This window comes from Mustelus asterias, unplaced genomic scaffold (assembly GCF_964213995.1).
Source record: "Mustelus asterias unplaced genomic scaffold, sMusAst1.hap1.1 HAP1_SCAFFOLD_297, whole genome shotgun sequence".
Lineage (NCBI taxonomy): Eukaryota > Metazoa > Chordata > Chondrichthyes > Carcharhiniformes > Triakidae > Mustelus > Mustelus asterias.
This window is the reverse complement of record NW_027590263.1, coordinates 127,358-149,310: the sequence shown is the minus strand read 5'-3', so window position 1 is coordinate 149,310 and position 21,953 is coordinate 127,358. Positions and strand designations below refer to the sequence as shown.

At 47.0% G+C, this 21,953-nt stretch overlaps 1 long non-coding RNA gene across 1 annotated transcript in view; it reads left to right on the top strand.

Annotated features, from left to right (window-relative positions):
* Positions 1-21,953, top strand: part of LOC144486211 (uncharacterized) — a 58,152-nt gene that overhangs the window by 24,025 nt on the left and 12,174 nt on the right. The window contains exon 4 of the long non-coding RNA XR_013496232.1: positions 1,349-1,414. This is a non-coding gene — a long non-coding RNA (uncharacterized LOC144486211). The remainder of the gene's footprint in view (positions 1-1,348; positions 1,415-21,953) is intronic.

Sequence of the window (21,953 nt, the reverse complement as noted above, 5' to 3'; positions counted from 1 at the left end):
CTCTTGTGTCTCATCTCACTCACATTCTGCCCCTTCCATTTACTCTGTGCTGCTTTCTGGAGGAGGCTGCCAGCTTTATCCGCCACAGAGCATCTGCCAACAAGAACATCAGATGAAACCTTCCATTCCCCAAGTCCCTCTTTCCTCTCTGCTCCTCGCTGTCTTTCCGGAGGAAATGGGATGGGAAGCTGATGGGAAAAGATTTGCAGGGCTCCAGGGACAAGGTGGAGCAGTGGGACTGGCTCGATTGCTCTAGCAGAGAGTCGACACCAGCTGAATGGGCTGAATGGCCTCCTTCATTCTGTGGCTATTCTATGGTTGACACACAATAGATAGTCAATATCTTTTCCCAAAGGTAGGGGAGTCTAAAACTAAAGGGCATGGGTTTAAGGTGAGAGGGGAGAGATACAGAAGTGTCCAGAGGGGCAATCTTTTCACACAGAGAGTGATGAGCGTCTGGAACAAGCTGCCAGAGGTAGTAGTAGAGACGGACACAATTTTATCTTTTAAAAAGCATTTAGACAGTTACATGGGTAAGATAGATGTAGAGGGATATGGGCCAAATGTGGGGAATTGGGACTAGCTTAGGGGTTAAAAGAAAAAGGGCAGCATGACAAGTTGGGCCAAAGGGCCTGTTTCCCTGCAGTAAACATCTATGACACTATGACAACTTGTCATTTGGGTCTCAACTTCAAGTTTCTAGGTGTCCAGATCACCAACAACTTGTCCTGGTCCCCCCATGCCGACACTATAATTGAGAAAGCCCACCAACACGTCTACTTTCTCAGGAGGCTGAGGAAATTTGGCATGTCAGCTACGACTCTCACCAACTTCTACAGATGCACCATAGAAAGCATCCTTTCTGTATCACGGCTTGGTATGGTTTCTGCTCTGTCCAAGACTGCAAGAAATTACAAAAGGTCGTGAATGTAGCCCCGTCCATCACGCAGACGAGCCTCCCATTCATTGACTCTGTCTACACTTCCCGCGGCCTTAGAGAAGCAGCCAGCATAATTAAGGACCTCATGCACACATTCTCTCTTCACACCTTCTTCCGTCAGGAAAAAGGTACAAAGTCTGAGATCACGTACCAACCGACTCAAGAACTTCCCTGCTGCCCTCAGACTTGTGAATGGACCTGCTACATATTAGATTTATCTTTCTCTACACCCTACCTATGACTGCAACACTACATTCTGCACCCTCTCTTTTACTTCTCCCCGATGTACTCTATGAACGGTATGTTTTGTCTGTACAGCATACAAGAAACAATACTTTTCACTGTATCCCAATCCATTCAGTCATTCAATACAAATCAGAATCCTCCCAATTCTTTCCTCCACGATAGGTCGCAGCATTTAAAGAACACGCCCAGGACCCAGTGCTGAGTCTGAGGGTATCTGACTACAGTAAGGTGAGTGATACAGGAGGGTCTCACTGTCTGAGGGAGGTGAGTCTTAGCCGGGGGGGTGCGTGAGTGACCCAGGTTAATCTGACACTACAGGGACAGTTGGAATGGAGCTTTCCCCCGGGCTGTCCCCTCCCCGTGTCTGCGTGGGTTTCCTCCGGGTGCTCCGGTTTCCTCCCACAGTCTGAAAGATGTGCTGGTTGGGGTGCATTGGCCGTGCTAAATTCTCCCTCAGTGTTACCCGAACAGGCGCCGGAGTGTGGGCGACTAGGGGATTCTCACAGTAACTTCATTGTAGTGTTAATGTAAGCCTACTTCTGACACTAATAAATAAACTGAAACTGAAGGTCAAGGTGCTGCTGTGACAATGCACTCTTGTTTAAACACTCTGCAATGCTGAGACTGGGAGAAGTGACCACCAGGGGGCAGCATTGCAGCTTCTGTCCCCCTATTGAAACTGGGATTGTTGCTCCATCTGCTGCACAATCCCAACCCCATCCACTGGGGGCAACCTGGACAATGGCTGCAGGCAGACCTCACTGCGCACGCGCCGCAATGACACCCACCGCCGGCGGCCATTTTGCGTTGCCAAGGGAGACGGCCAGCGGCCATATTCCGTTGCCAAGGGAGACGGCGGCGGCGACCATCTTGCGTTGCCAGGGGAGACGGCATCAATGCGGCGGCGTCCGCGCGCGCTGACCTCTGGGAGCATTCCCGTCCCGCACATGCGCACAGATAGCCCCGCCCCCTCGACTGACCCCCCCCCTATTGTCCCGCCAACGAGCATGGGCCGGGCCGGAGTGGGCAAGAGGTGACACTGGGGAGGAGCAGCCCCCCCTGGGACCGTTACAGCGACGCCTGGTGGCCAGGAAGGGCAATAGCAGCAGCACAGTCTCTGCCCAAAGGCTTCCCCAGTTCAGCTGCTCAGAGACACTGGGAATGTCTTCAAGTGGAAACTTCAGCTTCTCACATTCACCCCCTGTGTTCAGTCATTGTTTCCTAGACAAAGCAGTGAAGAACATTGGGAGAACATGCTTCCAGCTTAAGAATTCCACAAAATCAGCAGAATTGTAAAATTATGTCAACTCTTGTACTCTGATGTGAAGAAGTAATTTTATATCATGGGCAGTCCTCATTTATTGGGAGACTAAGAGGCGTTACCCAATGACAGGATTGGCTTGTTGCTCAGTGTTGTCAAGAATTGGCCACCGAACAACATTGGTTGTAGCCCAATAACTTTACCTGCCCCTGCCTGTCTTTCTCTGCGCCTCTGGGTCTCTGTTCACCTCGGTGTCCATCCTGCACTCTCAATATTTTGGCGGCTAATGTCTGTCTCCTCTCTCTGTGTCTCAAAGCCCCTCTCTCCCTCAACCGTTTTCCAGCAACGTGCAGAATTTAGAACATGCAATTTCTCCCAGTCTCCTATTTCAATAAATTCCCCAAGCCCCATTAGGGGACAGCTGATGTGTTAGCCAAAATATCAACATGACAACTCTGAGGAAAGTTTAAAATTGAAGCAGGTGCACTGAAATCCGACAATCTGTCAGATAAATGTGAGGTTGGAGTCAAATTTATATCCTTTCGATGTGTGGAGAGAACTTTATTGAGAGTTCGAATCTTAGCAGTATTGCTGTGGTTTCAAATGTTGTAACACGAGTATAGTTGAACAGAAAGGCCTGGAACATTCAAAACAGATAAAGCAATTAATTGATGAGGATTCAGACTGAAGTTCGTATTAGTTCCGTGCATGGGTCCACCTGAATTTAAGTATATTATAATAAGAATCATGAGAACAAGAAAAAATACAGCAGCAAAATCCTGCAACAAGATCCTTCAGTAACCTGAGAATTCACTGATCTCCCAAGAAGAGGCAGTTCCTACAGATTGGGGGGTGGCAAATGTAACCCCACTATTTAAAATCATCTTTTCACTTGCGTGTAATTTATCACAGAACACGGGCAGCATGGGCTTATCGAGAATGATGGGATAGTGTTGGGGTGGAGAAGTTATTCCTTCAAGTGGAAATCTCTGTCTCTCTCCGTCTCTCCGTCTTTGTCTCTCTCCGTCTTTGTCTCTCTCTCTGTCTCCCTCCCTCTCTGTCTCCCTCCCTCTCTGTCTCCCTCCCTCTCTGTCTCCCTCCCTCTCTGTCTCCCTCCCTCTCTGTCTCCCTCCCTCTCTGTCTCCCTCCCTCTCTGTCTCCCTCTCTCTCTGTCTCCCTCCCTCTCTGTCTCCCTCTCTCTCTGTCTCCCTCTCTCTCTGTCTCCATCTCTCTCTCTGTCCATCTCTCTCTCTGTCCCTCTCTCGCTCTGTCTCTCTCCCTCTCTCTATCTCTGTCTCTCTGTCTCTGTCGCTCTCTCTGTCTCTCCCTCTCTCTGTCTCTCCCTCTCTCTGTCTCTCCCTCTCTCTGTCTCTCCCTCTCTCTGTCTCTCCCTCTCTCTGTCTCTCCCTCTCTCTGTCTCTCCCTCTCTCTGTCTCTCCCTCTCTCTGTCTCTCCCTCTCTCTGTCTCTCCCTCTCTCTGTCTCTCCCTCTCTCTGTCTCTCCCTCTCTCTGCCTCTCCCTCTCTCTGTCTCTCCCTCTCTCTGCCTCTCCCTCTCTCTGCCTCTCCCTCTCTCTGCCCCTCCATCTCTCTGTCTCTCCCTCTCTCTGTCTCTCCCACTCTCTGTCTCTCCCACTCTCTGTCTCTCCCTCTCTCTGTGTCTCTGTCTCTCTCTCTGTCTCTCTCTTGGTCTGTCCCTCTCTCTCTCTGTCCCTCCCTCTGTGTCTCCCTCCCTCTGTGACTCCCTCCCTCTGTGTCTCCCTCCCTCTGTGTCTCCCTCCCTCTGTGTCTTCCTCCCTCTGTGTCTCCCTCCCTCTGTGTCTCCCTCCCTCTGTGTCTCCCTCCCTCTGTGTCTCCCTCCCTCTGTGTGTCCCTCCCTCTGTGTCTCCCTCCCTCTGTGTCTCCCTCCCTCTCTGTCTCCCTCCCTCTCTGTCTCCCTCCCTCTCTGTCTCCCTCCCTCTCTGTCTCCCTCTCTCTCTGTCTCCCTCTCTCTCTGTCTCCCTCTCTCTCTCTGTCTCCCTCTCTCTCTGTCTCCCTCTCTCTCTGTCTCCCTCCCTCTCTGTCTCCCTCTCTCTCTGTCTCCCTCTCTCTCTGTCTCCATCTCTCTCTCTGTCCATCTCTCTCTCTGTCCCTCTCTCGCTCTGTCTCTCTCCCTCTCTCTGTCTCTGTCTCTCTGTCTCTGTCGCTCTCTCTGTCTCTCCCTCTCTCTGTCTCTCCCTCTCTCTGTCTCTCCCTCTCTCTGTCTCTCCCTCTCAGTTTCTCAGTGCTGCGATTGGTTAGTCTGCCTGAGATGACGTTAGCTTTGGACCAATCACTGTTAGTTGACGACGGGTTGACGATAGAATCTGTATTCAGACAACTGTCACCCCACAGGGTCCAAACTTCACCGTGTTAATTTGATTTGATTTGATTGATTTGTATTGGGATGCAGTGAGAAGTATTGTTTCTTGTGCGCTATACAGACAAAACATTCCGTACATAGAGTGCACAGGGGAGAAGGAGAGGAAAGGGTGCAGAATATAGTGTTGCGGTTACTGATAGGGTGTAGAGAAAGGTCAGCTTAATATATGGCAGGTCCATTGAAACGTTGTCATTCTGACCAAGCAGTAAAGCTTTCCACAAAACAAGGCTCACAAATTCAACACCACTTTCCTTTGTCCAGTCTCCCATCATGCTGTGTTCGGAGTCTGATCGATGCTAAGGGCCTAGTATTTGAGGCTCTGAGCTGAACCCACAATCTGTCTGATTCTGAGGGAAGATTACTGCCACTCAGATACAGCTGGCTGCAATATCCCCTTGAAATATATCTGTTGTGTAAAGAGCCGCATGATTTTTTGATCTGTGTCCCTGAAAGAACTATTGAATAATCTTTAAACACCTGCATTCATTATCACAGAACAGGGCCAACATGGGGGAATCCAGTATCAGGGAGGGCACAGTTTAAAATTCATACAGCTCCCATTAAAGATGGAGATGAGGAGGAATAATTTCTTCTCTCAGGGGGTGGTTAGTGTTTAGAATTCCCTTCCCCAGAGAGCAGTGGGCGTTGGGACATTGAACATATTCAAGGGAGTTGAGGGTTATGGGGAGACAGACAGCAAAAAGGAGCTCAGGCCACAGTCAGATCAGCCATGATCTTATCAATGGGAGGAACAAGCTCAAGGGGCAGAATGGCCCACTCCTGCTCCTATTTCTTATGTTCTGTGTGGTACCTTCAAAGGCCACCGCACTCAGCTTCACAGGAACACTCCCTGACACTCTCTATCTCAATCACTTCCCCTCTCTCTGTGTGACTCTCACCCCATTCCTTTACTCCCCTCTCTCTGTTACTCTCTCTCTATCTCTATCCCTGTTTCTCCAGCTGGATGCAGAGTGGGAAAGAGAGGCTGATATGGAGGGAGTTTTCATCTGTATCTCACTGCATTTTCTGAACTGCCTTGTCCTTGTTTGATGAGAAGTCTCACAACACCAGGTGTCGGTCCCCAACAGGTTTGTTGGACAGGTCCAAACCTGTTGGACTTTAACCTGGTGTTATGAGACTTCTTACTGTGTTTACCCCACTCCAACGCTGGCATCTTCACATCTTGTTTGATGAAACAGTGAAATGGGAGATTGACTTTGTAATGGGATGTGTGTGTGTGTGTCTGCATGTGTGTGTATCGGTTTGTGTATCAGTGTGTGTGTATGCATCGGGGTGTGTGTCGGTGTATGTATCAGTGTGTGTGTATGTATCAGGGTGTGTGAGTGTGTATCGGTGTATGTATCAGTGTGTGTGTATGTATCAGGGTGTGTGAGTGTGTATCGGTGTATGTATCAGTGTGTGTGTATGTATCAGGGTGTGTGAGTGTGTATCGGTGTATGTACCAGTGTGTCTGTGTGTGTATATCTGTGTATTTATCTGTGTGTATATGTTGTGGTATGTATCAGTGTGTCTGTGTATGGATTAGTGTGTGTGTGTGTGTGTATCAGTATGTGTATCGGGGTGTGTGCGTATGTACCGACGTGAATATGTATCTGTGTGTGTATGTATCAGTGTGTGTGTCAGTGTGTGTGTCAGTGTGTGTATATCGGGGTGCTGTGTATCAGTCTGTGAGCTGGTCTGCACAGGTGTATTTGGGTGTGTGTGAAAGTGTGTGTGTGTATTCTGCATGTGTGTATGTGCGTGTGTGAGTATCTGTGCATGGGAGGTGTGTGTGCATCTGTGTGCCTATATGTGAGAGTGTGGGTGTGTATGTGAGAGAAATTGTGTGTGTGATTCTGTGTGTGAGTGTGTCAGTGTTTGCCTGCATGGGGGTTAGTGAGTGAAACATAGAAACGAGAAGCAGGAGGAGGCCATTCGGCCCTTCGAGCCTGCTCCACCATTCATTTTGATCACGGCTGATCATCAAATTCTATATCCTGATCCCCCGCCTTCCCCTCCATATCCCTCCATCCCTTTAGCCCCAAAAGTTATATCTAATTTCTTCATGAAATCACATGTGCAAGTTCCTAGCCACCTGTGTGTGTGTGTGTGCATGTACCCGTGTCTGTATACATGAGAGTGTGCATGTAGTTGTGTGTGTGTATATGTGTGTGTTGTGGGTCAGTCTGTGTGTCTCTGCTCCCATTCTCTGTGTCTCTGGAACACAGATTCTGCCTGAGCAGCTCAGCATTTGATCATTTTCTGTTTCAATATCTGCCCTTTCCCCAGTGGGACTGAACTGTCTGTAAATCATGTTGGAAGGGACCTTAGGGCCCAGTCCTGCTACTGGGGGAGAGACAGAGAGGGAGAGACAGAAAGAGGAACAGATTGGGATTGGTAATGAGGGCCAAGGTTCCCACAAACACTTCAAGATAAGAAGGGAAATGGAGAGGACTGATAAAGAACAACTTTTTCTGCTGGTCGGGGAGTCCAGGACTTGGGGGACATTGGATTTTAGACAATGTTTCGGGTTTTAGACTTTTCGGAGTGAAATTCAGGAACACTTTGCCACACCAGGTGTGATATTAGTTTGGAACTACCTTCTATAATTCACAGTTGATGCTCAGTCGCTTATTAATGTTCAAACCCGAAGTTGATAGATGGTATTTTACACACAGGAGAAGCAATTTAAAATCAATGGGTCAATGTTAAAATAGTTGCAGGAACAGAGAGACCTGGGGTTTCAGTTCATTTTTACATCTTAGAGATTCAACCTGGGGCTCAGAATCTGTCAGTTGAATCTACTTTTCCTGTCCCGAAAACGTGTCAACAATTGTGTTGGGGAATGTGACAAAAGGTGACATTCCTGCATCCTGCACAGTGGGGTTGGGAGGTTGTTTGAAAGGAGATTCAGAAAGCGTCAATTAGATTGTGTCTCTTTGCAGAAGGTGAGTATTTCACAGGAGATGCCTTGAGATAAAGGAAAGTTTTACCAATGTCTGCGTAACTTTCAAAGTCTCCAGACGCATGAAGGGGGCAGAGATTTTGTAATATTCAGAGCAGGAGATGCCAGACAATCACAGAATTGAAGATGTGAGGCCATCTCTTGTTTCTGAATGTCAATCTGTAGCTTTTAAACTTTAGTCCTGGGCTAATCATTCCAAGTTTGCAATCCCACACTTTGCTGTTGTGAATTTTGAGTTGTAAATTTTCTGAAATTGATTCTGTAATAAAAATCCCTGCAGGATGCAATGATTCCCATTCTGTCTGCTGCTGCAAAGCCCCAGTTTGTGTCTCAGTTTCACTATTTATCAACCATTTAAGATCCAAGAGTCATAGAATTCCTACACTGCAGAATGAGGCCATTCAGCCCAACAAGCCTGCCCCGACAATAATCCCACCCAGGCCCGAATCCCCCTGACCCTAAGGGGCAATTTAGCAAACGTGCAAACTCCACACAGTCACTCGAGGCGGGGAATCGAACCCAGATCCCTGGCGCTGTGAGTCAGCAGTGCTAACCACTGTGCCACCGTGTCGCCCGGTGATGAGACAGAACGTTTGCCAAAGTGCACAGAAATAGGCAGCATTGTCAGCATTTTAGCTGGAAGCTTCAAATGACAAAGGGATCTTAATAGTAGAGTCACAGAATCCCTGCAGTGCAGAAGGAGACCATTCAGCCCATCAAGTCTGCACTGACTCTCTGACACAGCATCTTGACCCAGCCCTATCCCCGTAACCCCACACATTTACCTTAATCCACCTAACTACACAGTTTTGGACAGTAAATGGCAATTTACTGTGTCCAATCCACCTCACCTTCACAGCTTTGGAATACACTGGCACGGATTTAGAAATGGTTAAAGGACAGAAAACAGAGCTGAGGTACAAATGGGTCATTTTCAGGGTGGCAGGCTGTGACCAGCGGCTTATCACAAGGATCAGTACTCGGGAGCCCAGCTATTCACAATCCATATCATTGATTTGGACGTTTGGGATCAAATGTAATATTTCCCAGTTTGTACATGACATGAAAGCAGGTGGAAGTGTGAGTTGTGAGGAGGATGTAGACTCTTCAAGGGGATGTGGGAGAGGCTGAATTAGTGGTGAAACCACACACGGAGTGTTGTGGACAGTTTTATCCTCTTACCTAAGGAAAGATATTCTTGTCATAGAGAGACTTCAATGAGGTTTCACTGCATTAATTCCTGGGATGGAGGGAGTGTCCCCTGAGGAAAGATTAAATAGACTGGACTTTTATTTTATGCACTTTGGAAAAATGAGAGGTGATCTCATTCAAACTCAGACAATTCTTACAGGGCTCAGCAGGGTAGAGTCATAGAGGTTTACAGCATGGAAACAGGCCCTTTGGCCCAACTTGTCCAATGCCAACCAGATTTTACCATTAAGCTAATACCAATTGCCTGCATTTGGCCCACATCCTTCCATGCCAATCTTACCAATATAACTGTCTAAATTGTACCCGCCGCTACTACAACATCTGGCAGCTTGTTCCAATCCCCCACCACCCGATGTGTGAAAAGAATTGCCCTCTGGACTCTCATCCCACTCATCTGAAACTTATGTCCTCTAGTTTTAGACTCCCCTCCCTTTTAGAAAAGATGTTGACGAGCTTATCAAAGAACAAAGAGAATTACAGCACAGGAACAGGCCCTTCGGCCCTCCAAGCCTGCACCAACCATGCTGCCCGACTGAACTAAAACCCCCTACCCTTCCGGGGACCATATCCCTCTATTCCCATCCTATTCATGTATTTGTCCAGACGCTCCATAAAACTCACTATCGTATCTGCTTCCACTACCTCCCCCGGCAGCGAGTTCCAGGCACCCACCACCCTCTGTGTAAAAAACTTGCCTCGTACATCTCCTTTCAACCTTGCCCCGAGCACCATAAACCTGTGCCCCCGAGTAATTGACACTTGCACCCTCGGAGAAAGCTTCTGACTATCCACTCTGTCCATACTCCTCATAATCTTGTATACTTCTATCAGGTCTCTCTCTCTCCCCCCCCCCCCCAACCTCCGTCGTTCCAGTGAGAACAAATCAAGTTTCCCCAACCTCTCCTCATAGCTAATGCCCTCCATACCAGAGGCAACATCCTGGTAAATCTTTTCTGTACCCTCTCCAAAGCTTCCACATCCTTCTGGTAGTGTGTCGACCAGAATTGAACACGATATTCCAAGTGCGGCCGAACTGAGATTCTATAAAGCTGCTATATCCATGCCCTCATTATTTTAGAATAGAATAGAATAGAAACCCTACAGTGCAGAAGGAGGCCATTCGGCCCATCGAGTCTGCACCCACCACAATCCCACCCAGGCCCTACCCCCACATATTTACCCGCTAATCCCTCTAACCTACGCATCCCAGGACTCTAAGGGGCAATTTTTTTTTTTTAACCTGGCCAATCAACCTAACCCGCACATCTTTGGACTGTGGGAGGAAACCGGAGCACCCGGAGGAAACCCACGCAGACACGAGGAGAATGTGCAAACTCCACACAGACAGTGACCCGAGCCGGGAATCGAACCCGGGACCCTGGAGCTGTGAAGCAGCAGTGCTAACCACTGTGCTACCGTGCCGCCCTCTACAAGTCCACCCCTAAGCCTACTCAAGGGAAAAAAGTCCCAGACTATCCAGCCTCTCATTATAACTCAAACCAACAGGACCCCGTAGTTTAAACTAGATCGGTTGTGGGGAGGGGATAAAAATGAGGTGACTGAGAGTGAGGAAGGTAGCTCGCAAACAGAGAAGGGTAATGGGCAGTGCAAGAGGGCGGATGGACAGGGAATAGAGAAGGGGAGAGCTCAGACCTAAGGATTGAGATGTGTTTACTTTAATGCCAGGAGTATAGTGAGTAAAGGGGATGAGCTCAGAGCGTGGATCGATGCCTGAAAGTGTGATGTGGTGGCCATTACGGAGACTTGGATGTCTCAGGGACAGGACTGGATACTCCAGGTGCCGGGATTCAGATGTTTCAGGAAGGACAGGGAGGGAGGCAAGAGAGGGGGTGGAGTGTCTGAAATATTAAAAATATTCTGAAACCCTTTCAAAGTGAAATTAAGGAACACTTCTTCACACAAAGGGTGTTCTCGAATCACAGAACAGCAGGAGGCCATTCGGCCCATCATGTCTGCCCCGATCCCGGAAGAGCCACCCAGCGAGTCCCATTCTCCAGCCCTGTCTCCTCAGCCCCCTAAATCAATCACTTTCAAATATGTATCCGCCTCTCTTTTGAATCCTCCTATGGAATCTGCCTCCACCTCTCTCCCAGGCAGCGCATTCCAAATCCCAACAACTCTCCGAGTAAAGAAGTTTCTCCTCATCTCACTCCCAGCTCCCTTTCTGACCATCTTGAAATTGTGACCCCTTCGTCACTGACACACCAACGAGTGGAAACAGAATATCCTTCTTCACCCTGTCAACATTGTTCATCATTCTGAACACCTCGATAAGGTCACCTCTTAATCTTCTCTGCTCCAAGGAGAATAAGGCCAATTTCTCTCATCTTTCCGTGGATCTAAAATCTCTCATTCCTGGAATCATTCTAGTGAATCTCCTTTGCACTCTCTCTCTCTCTGCCTCTCTCGAGGACTTTAACGTCCTTCCTTAAATAAGGTGCCCAGAACTGATCCCAGTGCTCCGAATGTGATCTGTCCAATGATTTGTAGAGGTGTAGCATCACTTCCTTGCTTTTATACTCTATGCCTCTCTTTATAAACCCAAGGATCCTATCAGGCTTCTTAACAACTGTTTCATCTTGCCTGGCCACCTTCAGAGAATGAATCACTTGAAACCCAAGGCCCATCTGCTCCTGTAGTCCCTTCAACGTTGTACCATTGAGTCTGTATCGTCTCCCCATGTTTCTTCCACCAAAATGCATTCCCTCCCATTTCGCTGCATTGAAATTTATCTGCCAGGTGTCTGCCCATTTGGCCAACTTGTCCACGTCCCTCTGAAGTCGCTCAGTGTCATCCTCACAATTCACTCTTCTCCCGAGCTCAGCATCATCTGCAAATTTGGAGATTGTGCGTTCAACCCCCGTCGCTGAGCTGTTAATATAAATCAGAAAAAGCAAGGATCCCAACACTGATCCCTGGGGAACACCACTTTCAACTCGTCTCCAGTCTGAGAAATGCCCATCTCTACCTCCCCTCTGTTTCCTATCTCTTACCAAACTTCTAATCCATGCTGCCAAGGACTCATCCATCCCTAATATTTCTCATTTGCTGATTTGCATGTTAGTGGAGCGGTGTAAAAGGCATGCAGAACGCTTGCCTTTTTCAGTCGAGGCATAGATGACAAAAGCAGGGTAGTCATGTTGGAGCTGTATAAAACTTTGGTGAGGCCACAGCTGGAGTACTGTGTGCGGTTCTGGTCGCCACATTATAGGAAGGGTGTGAATGGACTGGACAGGATGCAGAGGAGATTCACCAGGATGCATCTGAGCTGGAGTGTTTCAGCTATGAAGAGAGCTATGGGCCACACGGTGGCACAGTTGTTATCACTGCTGCATCACAGCGCCAGGGACCCAGGTTCGATTCCCGGCTTAGGTCACTGTCTGTGTGGAGTCTGCACGTTCTCTCCGTGTCTGCGTGCCTTTCCTCTGGGTGCTGCGGTTTCCTCCCACAGTGTGAATGATGTGCTGGTTAGGGTGCATTGGCCGTGGTAAATTTTCTCTCAGTGTAACCCGAACACCAGAGTGTGGCATCTGGGGAATTTTCACAGTAACTTCACAGTGTTAATGCAAGCCTACTTGTGACACTAATAAACAAAATTAAAACTGAGATGTTGAGTAGGCTTGTGTTGTATTCATTGGAGCAGAGAAGACTGAGGGGGCGACCTGATTGAGGTGGACAAGATTATGAGAGACATGAGCAGTGTGGATCGGGAGCAGCTGTTCCCCTTAGTTGAAGGGTCAGTCACGAGGGGACATAAGTTCAAGGTGAGGGGCAGGAGGTTTAGGGGAGATGTGAGGAAAATCTGTTTTACCCACAGGGTGGTGACAGTCTGGAATGCGCTGCCTGGGAGGTTGGTCGAGGCAAGTTGCCTCACACCCTTTAAAAAGTAGCTGGATAAGCACTTGGCACATCATCACATTCAGGGCTATGGGCCAAGTGCTGGTAAATGGGGTGAGGTCGGTATGTTAGGTGGTCCTCACGTGTCGGTGCAGACTCGATGGGCCGAAGGGTCTCTTCTGCACTGTATGAATCTGTGATGAGGAAATGTTTTTAACGTAGTGACTGCTGGTATCTGGAATGTTCTGCCTTGATTCGCTGTAAGGATTCGCATTCCAACCATTATTCATGTAAATTGAGTCTGTGTCTTTATCTGCCCTGTTTGTGAACAGAATTCCCACTCACCTGAAGAAGGGGCTTGGAGCTCCGAAAGCTTGTGTGGCTTTTGCTACCAAATAAAGCTGTTGGACTTTAAGCTGGTGTTGTTAAACTTCTTACTGTGTTTACCCCAGTCCAACGCCGGCATCTCCACATCATGTTCTGCCTGAGTCAGAGGTGGAAGAAGATTCCATCAAGAGGAAATTGAATGGGAAGCTGAAGGGAAAATATTGACAGGGTTACGGGGAGAGGGTGGAGGATTGGGAATAGTGAAACTGCTCTTGCAGTGTGTCGATCCAGGCTTGACGGGCTGAATGGCCTCCTGTGCTGTCCCCATTCTATGATTCACACACAAGTTAACTTCTCAGTGTCTATTAGGCCCCATTCGTTCCTCCATGATCAGTTCCAGCATTTCAAGTTCAGATCCCAGTACTTTTTAGTTGGGGCATTGAGGAGTAAAACAGAAATAGGAATGAGAGTGTCGGTGCGCTTATGTTTTTGTATTTCTGTGTGTGTGTGTGTGAGAGAGAGAGAGACAGTTTCTAAGTGTGTGCAAGTGTCTATTTCAATGTGTGTTTCTGTGTGTGTGATTGTGTTTCTCTGCGTGTGTCTGTGAGTGAGTGTGTGTCTGTGTGTCTCTCTCTCTCTGTGTCTTTGTGCATGTGTGTCTGTGAGTGTGTGTTTGTGTCCCTCTGCGTGTGTGTCCGTGAGTGTCTGTGTGTTTCTCTCTTTGCCTGTGTGTCTGTGTGTGTGTCTCTCTCTGTGTCTTTGTGCATGTGTGTCTGTGAGTGTGTGTTTGTGTCTCTCTGCGTGTGTGCGTGTGTCCGTGAGTGTGTGTTTGTGTCTCTGTGTGTGTGTCTGTGTGCCTCTCTCTTTGTCTGTGTGTGTGTGTGTGTGTGTGTGTGTGTGTGTGTTTGTGATGATCTGTTTGAGTGGTGGAGCAGGCTCGATGGGTCAAATGGCCTCCAACTGAACATATTTGAGATTCAAATACATTGACACACATGCATGCTGACACACACACACACACAGAGACACACACACAGACACACACACACACAGACACACACACACACACACACAGACACACACACACAGACAGACACACACACACACACATAGACACACACAGACACACACACACACAGACACACACACACACACACACAGAAAGATATACACGGTATTGACATATTTATTGACCATTTAATGTGACTGAATGCTACACATCCTGGTTTGCCGATGACACAAAACATTCGTCAGCATTGTAAGCAGCGTAGCTGGAAACATCACATTGCAAAGAGTTATTCATATTTTGTACATGGACAAAACTGGTGGAGAGGTTTCAGTGCAGGGAAATGTAAACTGACACAACTTAGATTTAAAAGGGATAGAACAGCGTACTTTAATAAATGATGAAATGACAGAAACAGTGGAAGCTCCAAATGTCCAGATATTTCACAGCTGGATTCACACAAAACACACAGCAATGGATCTGATATTGCGGAATTGTTGTAAATGTGGTGAATCTCAGTACGGAGGCTGTCTTCATGTTACAATGTTAATCTGATCACTCTCATCAAAACAGGATCAACATTTCTGTACAATGTGAGTGAATCATCAGCTCAAATAGTTCAGGTTCAATGTTTAAAATAACCAGTCACTTTTCTGTGGCTGCTTTGGGAATGTCAGTGGAATGTAGTTCACAGTAAAGTGTGAACAATTGTATTGGGGAATAATTGGAAGCAGTTTCCATTGAGAGCTTCCTGCATTCTGGAAATGTGTGTGATCCATTCAGAGATAGGAAATGGACGGATGAATAAAGATGCAGTTTGTTGTTAATTACATGAGATTGTCTGCCTTGAAGATTCACAAGTTCCATGTGCTGAGAGAAAGGAATGATTAAACAATGTCTATAATTCAAATCCTTCAGACAAGTGAAAAAGCAGGAGAACAACTGAATCCACAAACGCTGCCACAGACAGTATTCGAAGCTTCAACTTCATGTTTGAATGTGAAGGGCTGATTGAAATAAACAGGAGGCCACACTGGGATGCTGAGCAATTTGATTCCTGTTTTTCCTCAACTTCAAAATAAAAATCTGTGATGAAACATTCCTTGGACAGAGCAGAGGGAATTTTACTCTGTATTTAGCCCATTACAGTATTTGTGTTGGGAACATTTGATGAACAGTGCAGATTAAACGTTATTCTTAACCGCTGGAATTTAAGTTGGGGGCTGATTTAATCAAACATTGAAAATAATGAGGGAAAGGGAGAGGCTGATAAAGAACAAGTTTTTCTGCTGGCTGGGAACTCCGGGATTTGGGAATATTTGAATGTTAGCCTCAGTTTAGAATTTTAGAATTGTAGAAATGGAAACATTGCCAGATGTGGTGTGGAGTTAGTTTGAAACAATCTTCTGCAAATGGCTATTGATGCTCAGTCACTTGTTATTAATTTAAATCTGGGGTTGATAGATTTTCTTAGTCCAAGGGGTTAAGAGACAGAGAGTTAGATCCCAGATCAGCCAGGATCTTATTGAATATTGGAACAGGCTTTCAGGAAGATTGTTCCAGATTCCAAACACCCTCTTGATGAAGTGCTTTTCCTCACTTCACTTCTGATCCATTTCCCCATCATTTAGAATCTGTGCCCTCTAGTTCATGACCATCTCTTGAGAGGGAAGAGTTTCTCACTCTTTAACCTGTTGATACCCCTTAGGATCTTGAACCTCTCTCTTAAGTCTCACCTCAGCCTTCTTTTCTCCAAGGAAAACAGTCCCAACCTCTCCAATCTACCCTCGTAGCTACGGATCTTATTCCCTGGAATCATTCTTGTGAATCTCCTCTGCACTCTCTCCAATGTCTTCACATCCCTCCTCAAGTACGGTGCCCAGAACTGGGCGCAGTCTCCAGATGAGGCCTAACAAGTGTCTTATACAAGTTCAATATGAACTCCTTACTCTTGTCCTCAATTCCTCCATTAATAAAAGCTGGGATACCATATACTTCATTTACTGCTCTCTCAAAGTGCCCTGCCACCTTCACTGACGTATGTACATATTAGAATCATGGAATCCCTACAGTGCAGAAGGAGGCCATACAGCCCATCGAGCCTGCGCTAACAACATTCCCACCCAGGCCCTATCCCCGTGATGCAACGTATTTACCCTGATAATACCGGCATGAATTGAGAAATGGTTAACGGACAGAAAACAGAGCTTAGGTACAAATGGGTCATTTTCAGGGTGGCAGGCTGTGACCAGCGGCTTATCACAAGGATCAGTACTCGGGAGCCCAGCTATTCACAATCCATATCATTGATTTGGACGTTTGGGATCAAATGTAATATTTCCCAGTTTGTACATGACATGAAAGCAGGTGGAAGTGTGAGTTGTGAGGAGGATGCAGACTCTTCAAGGGGATGTGGGAGAGGCTGAATTAGTGGTGAAACCACACACGGAGTGTTGTGGACAGTTTTATCCTCTTACCTAAGGAAAGACATTCTTGTCCGAGAGGGACTTCAATGACATTTCACTGCATTAATTCCTGGGATGGAGGGATTGTCCTCTGAGGAAAGAAAATAAACTGGACTTTTACTTTATGCACTTGAGAAGCATGAGAGGTGACCTCATTCAAACTTGGACAATTCTTACAGGGCTCAGCAGGGTCGAGTCATAGAGGTTTACAGCATGGAAACGCGCTTTGGCCCAACTTGTCCATGCCGCCCAGTTTTTACCATTAAGCTAATCACAATTGCCTGTGTTTCGCCCATATCCCTCTATACCAATCTTACCCATGTAACTGTCTAAATGCTTTTTAAAACATAAAATTGTACCCGCCTCTACTACTACCTCTGGCAGCTCATTCCAGACACTCACCACCCTCTGTGTGAAAAGAATTGCCCCTCTGGACCCTTTTGTATCTCTCCCCTCTCACCTTAAACCTATGCCCTCTAGTTTTAGACTCCCCTACCTTTGGGAGAAGATATTGACTATCTCGCTGATCTATGCCCCTCATTATTTTATAGACCTCTATAAAATCACCCCTCAGTCTTCTACGCTACAGGGAAAAAAGTCCCATCTGTGCAACCTCTCCTTAAAACCCAAACTATCATGTCCCGGTAGCATCCTAGTAAATCTTTTTTGCACTCTTTCTAGTTTAATAATATCCATTCTAAAATAGGGTGACCAGAACTGTACACAGTATTCCCAGCGTGGCCTTAACAATGTCTTGTACAACTCCAACAAGACGTCCCAACTCCTGTATTCAATGTTCTGACCAATGAAACCAAGCATGCTGAATGCCTTCTTCACCACTCTGTCCACCTGTGACTCCACTGTCAAGAAGCTATGAACCTGTACCCCGAGATCTCTTTGTTCTATAACTCTCCCCAACCCCCAAACATTAGCTGAGTAGATACAGGAAGGATGTTTCCATCAGTCTCTCCTGATAATGAACACCCCTCATCTCTGGTATCAACCTGGTGAACCTTCTCTGCACTCCCTCCAAGGCCAATATATCCTTCCGCAAATAAGGGGACCAATACTGCACACAGTATTCCAGCTGCGGCCTCACCAATGCCCTGTACAGATGCAGCAAGTCATCTCTGCTTTTATATTCTATCCCCCTCGCGATAAATGCCAACATCCCGTTTGCCTTCTTGATCACCTGTTGCACCTGCAGACTGGGTTTTTGCGTCTCATGCACAAGGACCCCCAGGTCCCTCTGCACAGCAGCATGTTGTAATTTTTTTCCATTTAGATAATAATCCAATTTACTATTATTTCCTCCAAAGTGAATAACCTCGCATTTGTCAATGTTATACTCCATCTGCCAGATCCTCGCCCACTCACTCAGCCTGTCCAAATCTCTCTGCAGACCTTCTACTCCCTCCACACGATTCACTTTTCCACTTATCTTTGTGTCGTCTGCAAACTTTGTTACCCTACACTCAATCCCACTCCTCCAGATCGTCGATATAAATGGTAAATAGTTGAGGCCCCAGTACCGATCCCTGCGGCACGCCACTAGTTACCATCCGCCAACCAGAAAAGCACCCATTTATTCCGGCTCTCTGCTTCCTGTGAGGAGGAATTTCTTCCCTCAGAGTCATAGAGTGGTACAGTGAAGAAAAGGCCCTTCGACCCATTGAGTCTGCAGCAACAAGTAACTACCACTGAAGTTGTGCTCATCCAATTTTCCATCTCTTGTACCATATCTTTGAATGTTGTGATGTTTCAAGTGCTCATCCAAATGCTTTTGAAAGGTTGTAAGGTTTCCGACCTCCACTGCCTTCCCAGGCAGTACATTCCTGATTCCCATCACCCTCTGAGTGAATGTTTTTCTCAACTCTCCTCTGAATCTCCTGCCCTTTGCCCTAAAACTATGTCCCCTCATGATTGACCTCTCAACCAAGGGGAACAGCTGTTTCCTATTCACCCTGTCCATACCCCTCATAATCTTTTACACCTCAATCAGCCTTCTCTGCTCTAAAGAAAACAATCCAAACCTATCCAGTCTCTCCTTATAGCTCAAATACTCCATCCCAGGCAACTTGGTGCTGAGCCTCCTCTGTACCCCCTCTAGTGCTATCATATCCTTCCTCTGGTGTGGTGACCAGATCTGCACATGGTACTCCAGCTGTGGCCTAACCAACGCTCTGTACAACTCCAACATTAACTCTTTGCTCTTCTACTCTGCGCCATGACTGGTAAAAGCAAGTGTCTCATCTGCCTTCTTTACCACTTGATTCACCTGCTCTGCTGCCTTCAGGGATCTGTGAATAATTGCCCAAGATCCATATGTTCCTCTGAGCTTCCCAGTGTCCTGCAACTCATTAAATACTCCCTTGCCTTGTTACTGCTTCCAAAGTGCATCACCTCGCACCTATCAGGGTCAAATAACATCTGCCACTGCTCTGCCTATCTGACTAACCCAGCTATATCTTCCTGTAACCTACAACCTTCTTCACTATTAACCATCCTACCAATCTTGGTGTCATCTGGAACCTTGCTTATCATTGCCCCCACATTATCATCTGTCTCATTTATGTATAACAACAACAAGCCCCCCAGCACGGAGCCTTGTGGTGCACCACTGGACACCGGCCTCCAGCCACTCAAACAGCCTTCCAACACCACCCTTTGTGTCCAATTACTAAACCAGTTTCCGATCCATCTCGCCAAGTTTTCCTGAATTCCATGTGCTTGCAGGATGGTAAATCTTTGGAATTCCCTGTCCCAGGGGGCTGTGGAGGCTCAGTCATCGTTCACAGACTGAGATGGATCGGTTTCTACAGATTAAACATATTGCAAAGTTTCACCATCTGTGACCCCTTGTTCCAGCCTCTCCCCCGCCCCCCCCCACCCCCCCCCCCCCTCTCCCCACCCCCTCAGCCCCTCAGCTGGAGGAAACAACATCCCTGTATTCAGTCACTCCAGCCCAGTCAGAATTTACACATTTCAATTCGACCCCCTCTCATTCTTCGGAACTCCAGTGAATACAGGCCCAGTCGACTCAATCTCTCCTCATACGACAATCCTGCCATCCCAGGAATCAGTCTGGTGTGCCTCCGCTGCTCTCCCTCTATGGTAAGTGCAGCATTTCATAGTTACAGAGACAAAAACTGTACACAATATTCCAGGTGTGGTCTCACCGAGGGCCTGTACAGCTGCAGTAAGACATCCTTGCTCCTTTCCTCAAATTCTCTTGCAATGAAGGCCAACATATCATTTGCCTTCCTAACTGTTTGCTGTAGCTGCATGCTTGCTTTCAGTCTCTGGTGTACTGGGACACCCAGGTCCCTTTGTATATCAACATTTCCCAATCTATCACCATTTAAATCATCCTCTGCCATTCTGCTTCTCTGTCCGAAGTAGTTAAATTCTCGTTTGTCCACGTTATACAGCATCTGCCACGGATTTACCCATTCACTCAATTTTCTGAAGTCACTGTGAAACATTTTAACATCCTTCTCACTACTCACATTCCCAACAAGTTTCATGGCATCAGCAAACTTGGAAATATTATTTTTGGTTCCCTCATCCAAATCATTGGTGTACATCTCGTGTGTGTCTCAATGTCAGCTCGGAAACATGTACAGCACAATCCCATCCTGTTTCTGTCTCTCTATGGCTCTGTATCTGTATATATCTCTCTCTGAAATTAGAATAAAGAAAATTACAGCACAGGAACAGGCCCTTTGGCCCTCCAAGCCTGCACCAACCATGTGTGAACTAAAACCCCCTCCCCTTCCAGGGACCATATCCCTCTATTCCCATCCTATTCTTGTATTTCTCCAGACGCCCCTTAAAACTCATTATTGTATCCGCTTCCACTACCTCCCCCGGCAGCGAGTTCCAGGCACCCACCACCCTCTGTGTAAAAAACTTGCCTCGTACGTCTCCTTTAAACCTTGCTCCTCGCACCTTAAACCTGTGCCCCCTAGTAATTGACTCTTCAACCCTGGGAAAAAGCTCCTGACTATCCACTCTGTCCATGCCTCTCATAATCTTGTAGACTTCTATCAGATCACCCCCCTTGCCTCTGTCATTCCAGTGAGAACAAACCAAGTTTCTCCAAACTCTCCTCATAGCTAATGCCCTCCATACCAGGCAACATCCTGGTAAATCTTTTCTGTACCGTCTCCAAAGCCTGCACATCCTTCTAGTAGTGTGGCAACCAGAATTGAACACTATATTCCAAGTGCGGCCTAACAATGGTTCTATAAAGCTGCAACATGGCTTGCCAATTTTTAAACTCAATGCGTGTGGCGTCAAAAGTTTGCTTATTTCCTAAATAACACTGACAACATTTCAAAAGCGCTCCATTGTCGGTGAAACGCTTTTGGAAACCCTAAAGCCATGAATAGTACTTTAGAAATGTCCATCCCCCAAGTTGCTGTGAGGACATTCAGAGTCAGTGTGTGACTTGGGTCAAAGATAGACCAGCGAGGTCTCTCCCTTAATGACATTGAGTGACTCTTTAGCTTTTTATGATGAGCAGAAGCCTTTCATCTCTCTTGTGTCTAATTCATTCCAATTCTGTCCCTGACATTAATCAGTTGTGACTTTCTGTAGGAGCTGGAATGTTCTCTCTGGCGACAGAGAATCCATTGAGAGGAGGATCAGGTGTGACCTTTCTCTCCTGGAATCCATCTTTCCTGTTTGTGTCTTGTAGATTGTGTGTGGAGAGAGCAGAGGGAAAAGGCTGAGTGGATTTGTAATGAACAGGGGTTTGCTTTTATTCACAAACTGGAGCTGAAGCCAACGTGTGCAGATGTGAAGAATGGAGATCAGAAAAGGACCATGGGTAGAATTGGAGACTATTCTGCCCATCCAGATGTGCTGTCTTTTTGGAAGAGAAATCTAGTTAATGTCTATTTTCAGAGGGAGAAGGGATTCCTCCTCCATTATATATCTGTTTAGTTTTAGGCTGTCTGAGTGTGAGTGTTAGTGTGTGTGCATATTTTTCTCAATCTGCCTGTCTCTCAGTCCCCCTGGTCCCAGAATCTGTTTCTCTCTCCACAGATGCTGCCTGACCTGTTTGGTATGTCCTTATTTTCTGTTTCAGTATCTGAGGAGTTGCGTATGGTGCTGAACATTGTGCAATCATCAGCGAACATCCCCACTTCAGACCTTGTGATGGAGGGAAGGTCAGCGTTGGAGCAGCTGAAGATGGTTGGGGCCTCGGACACTCACCCTGAGGAACTCCTGCACACATACGCGACTGTGAGAATTGTCACAGATCAA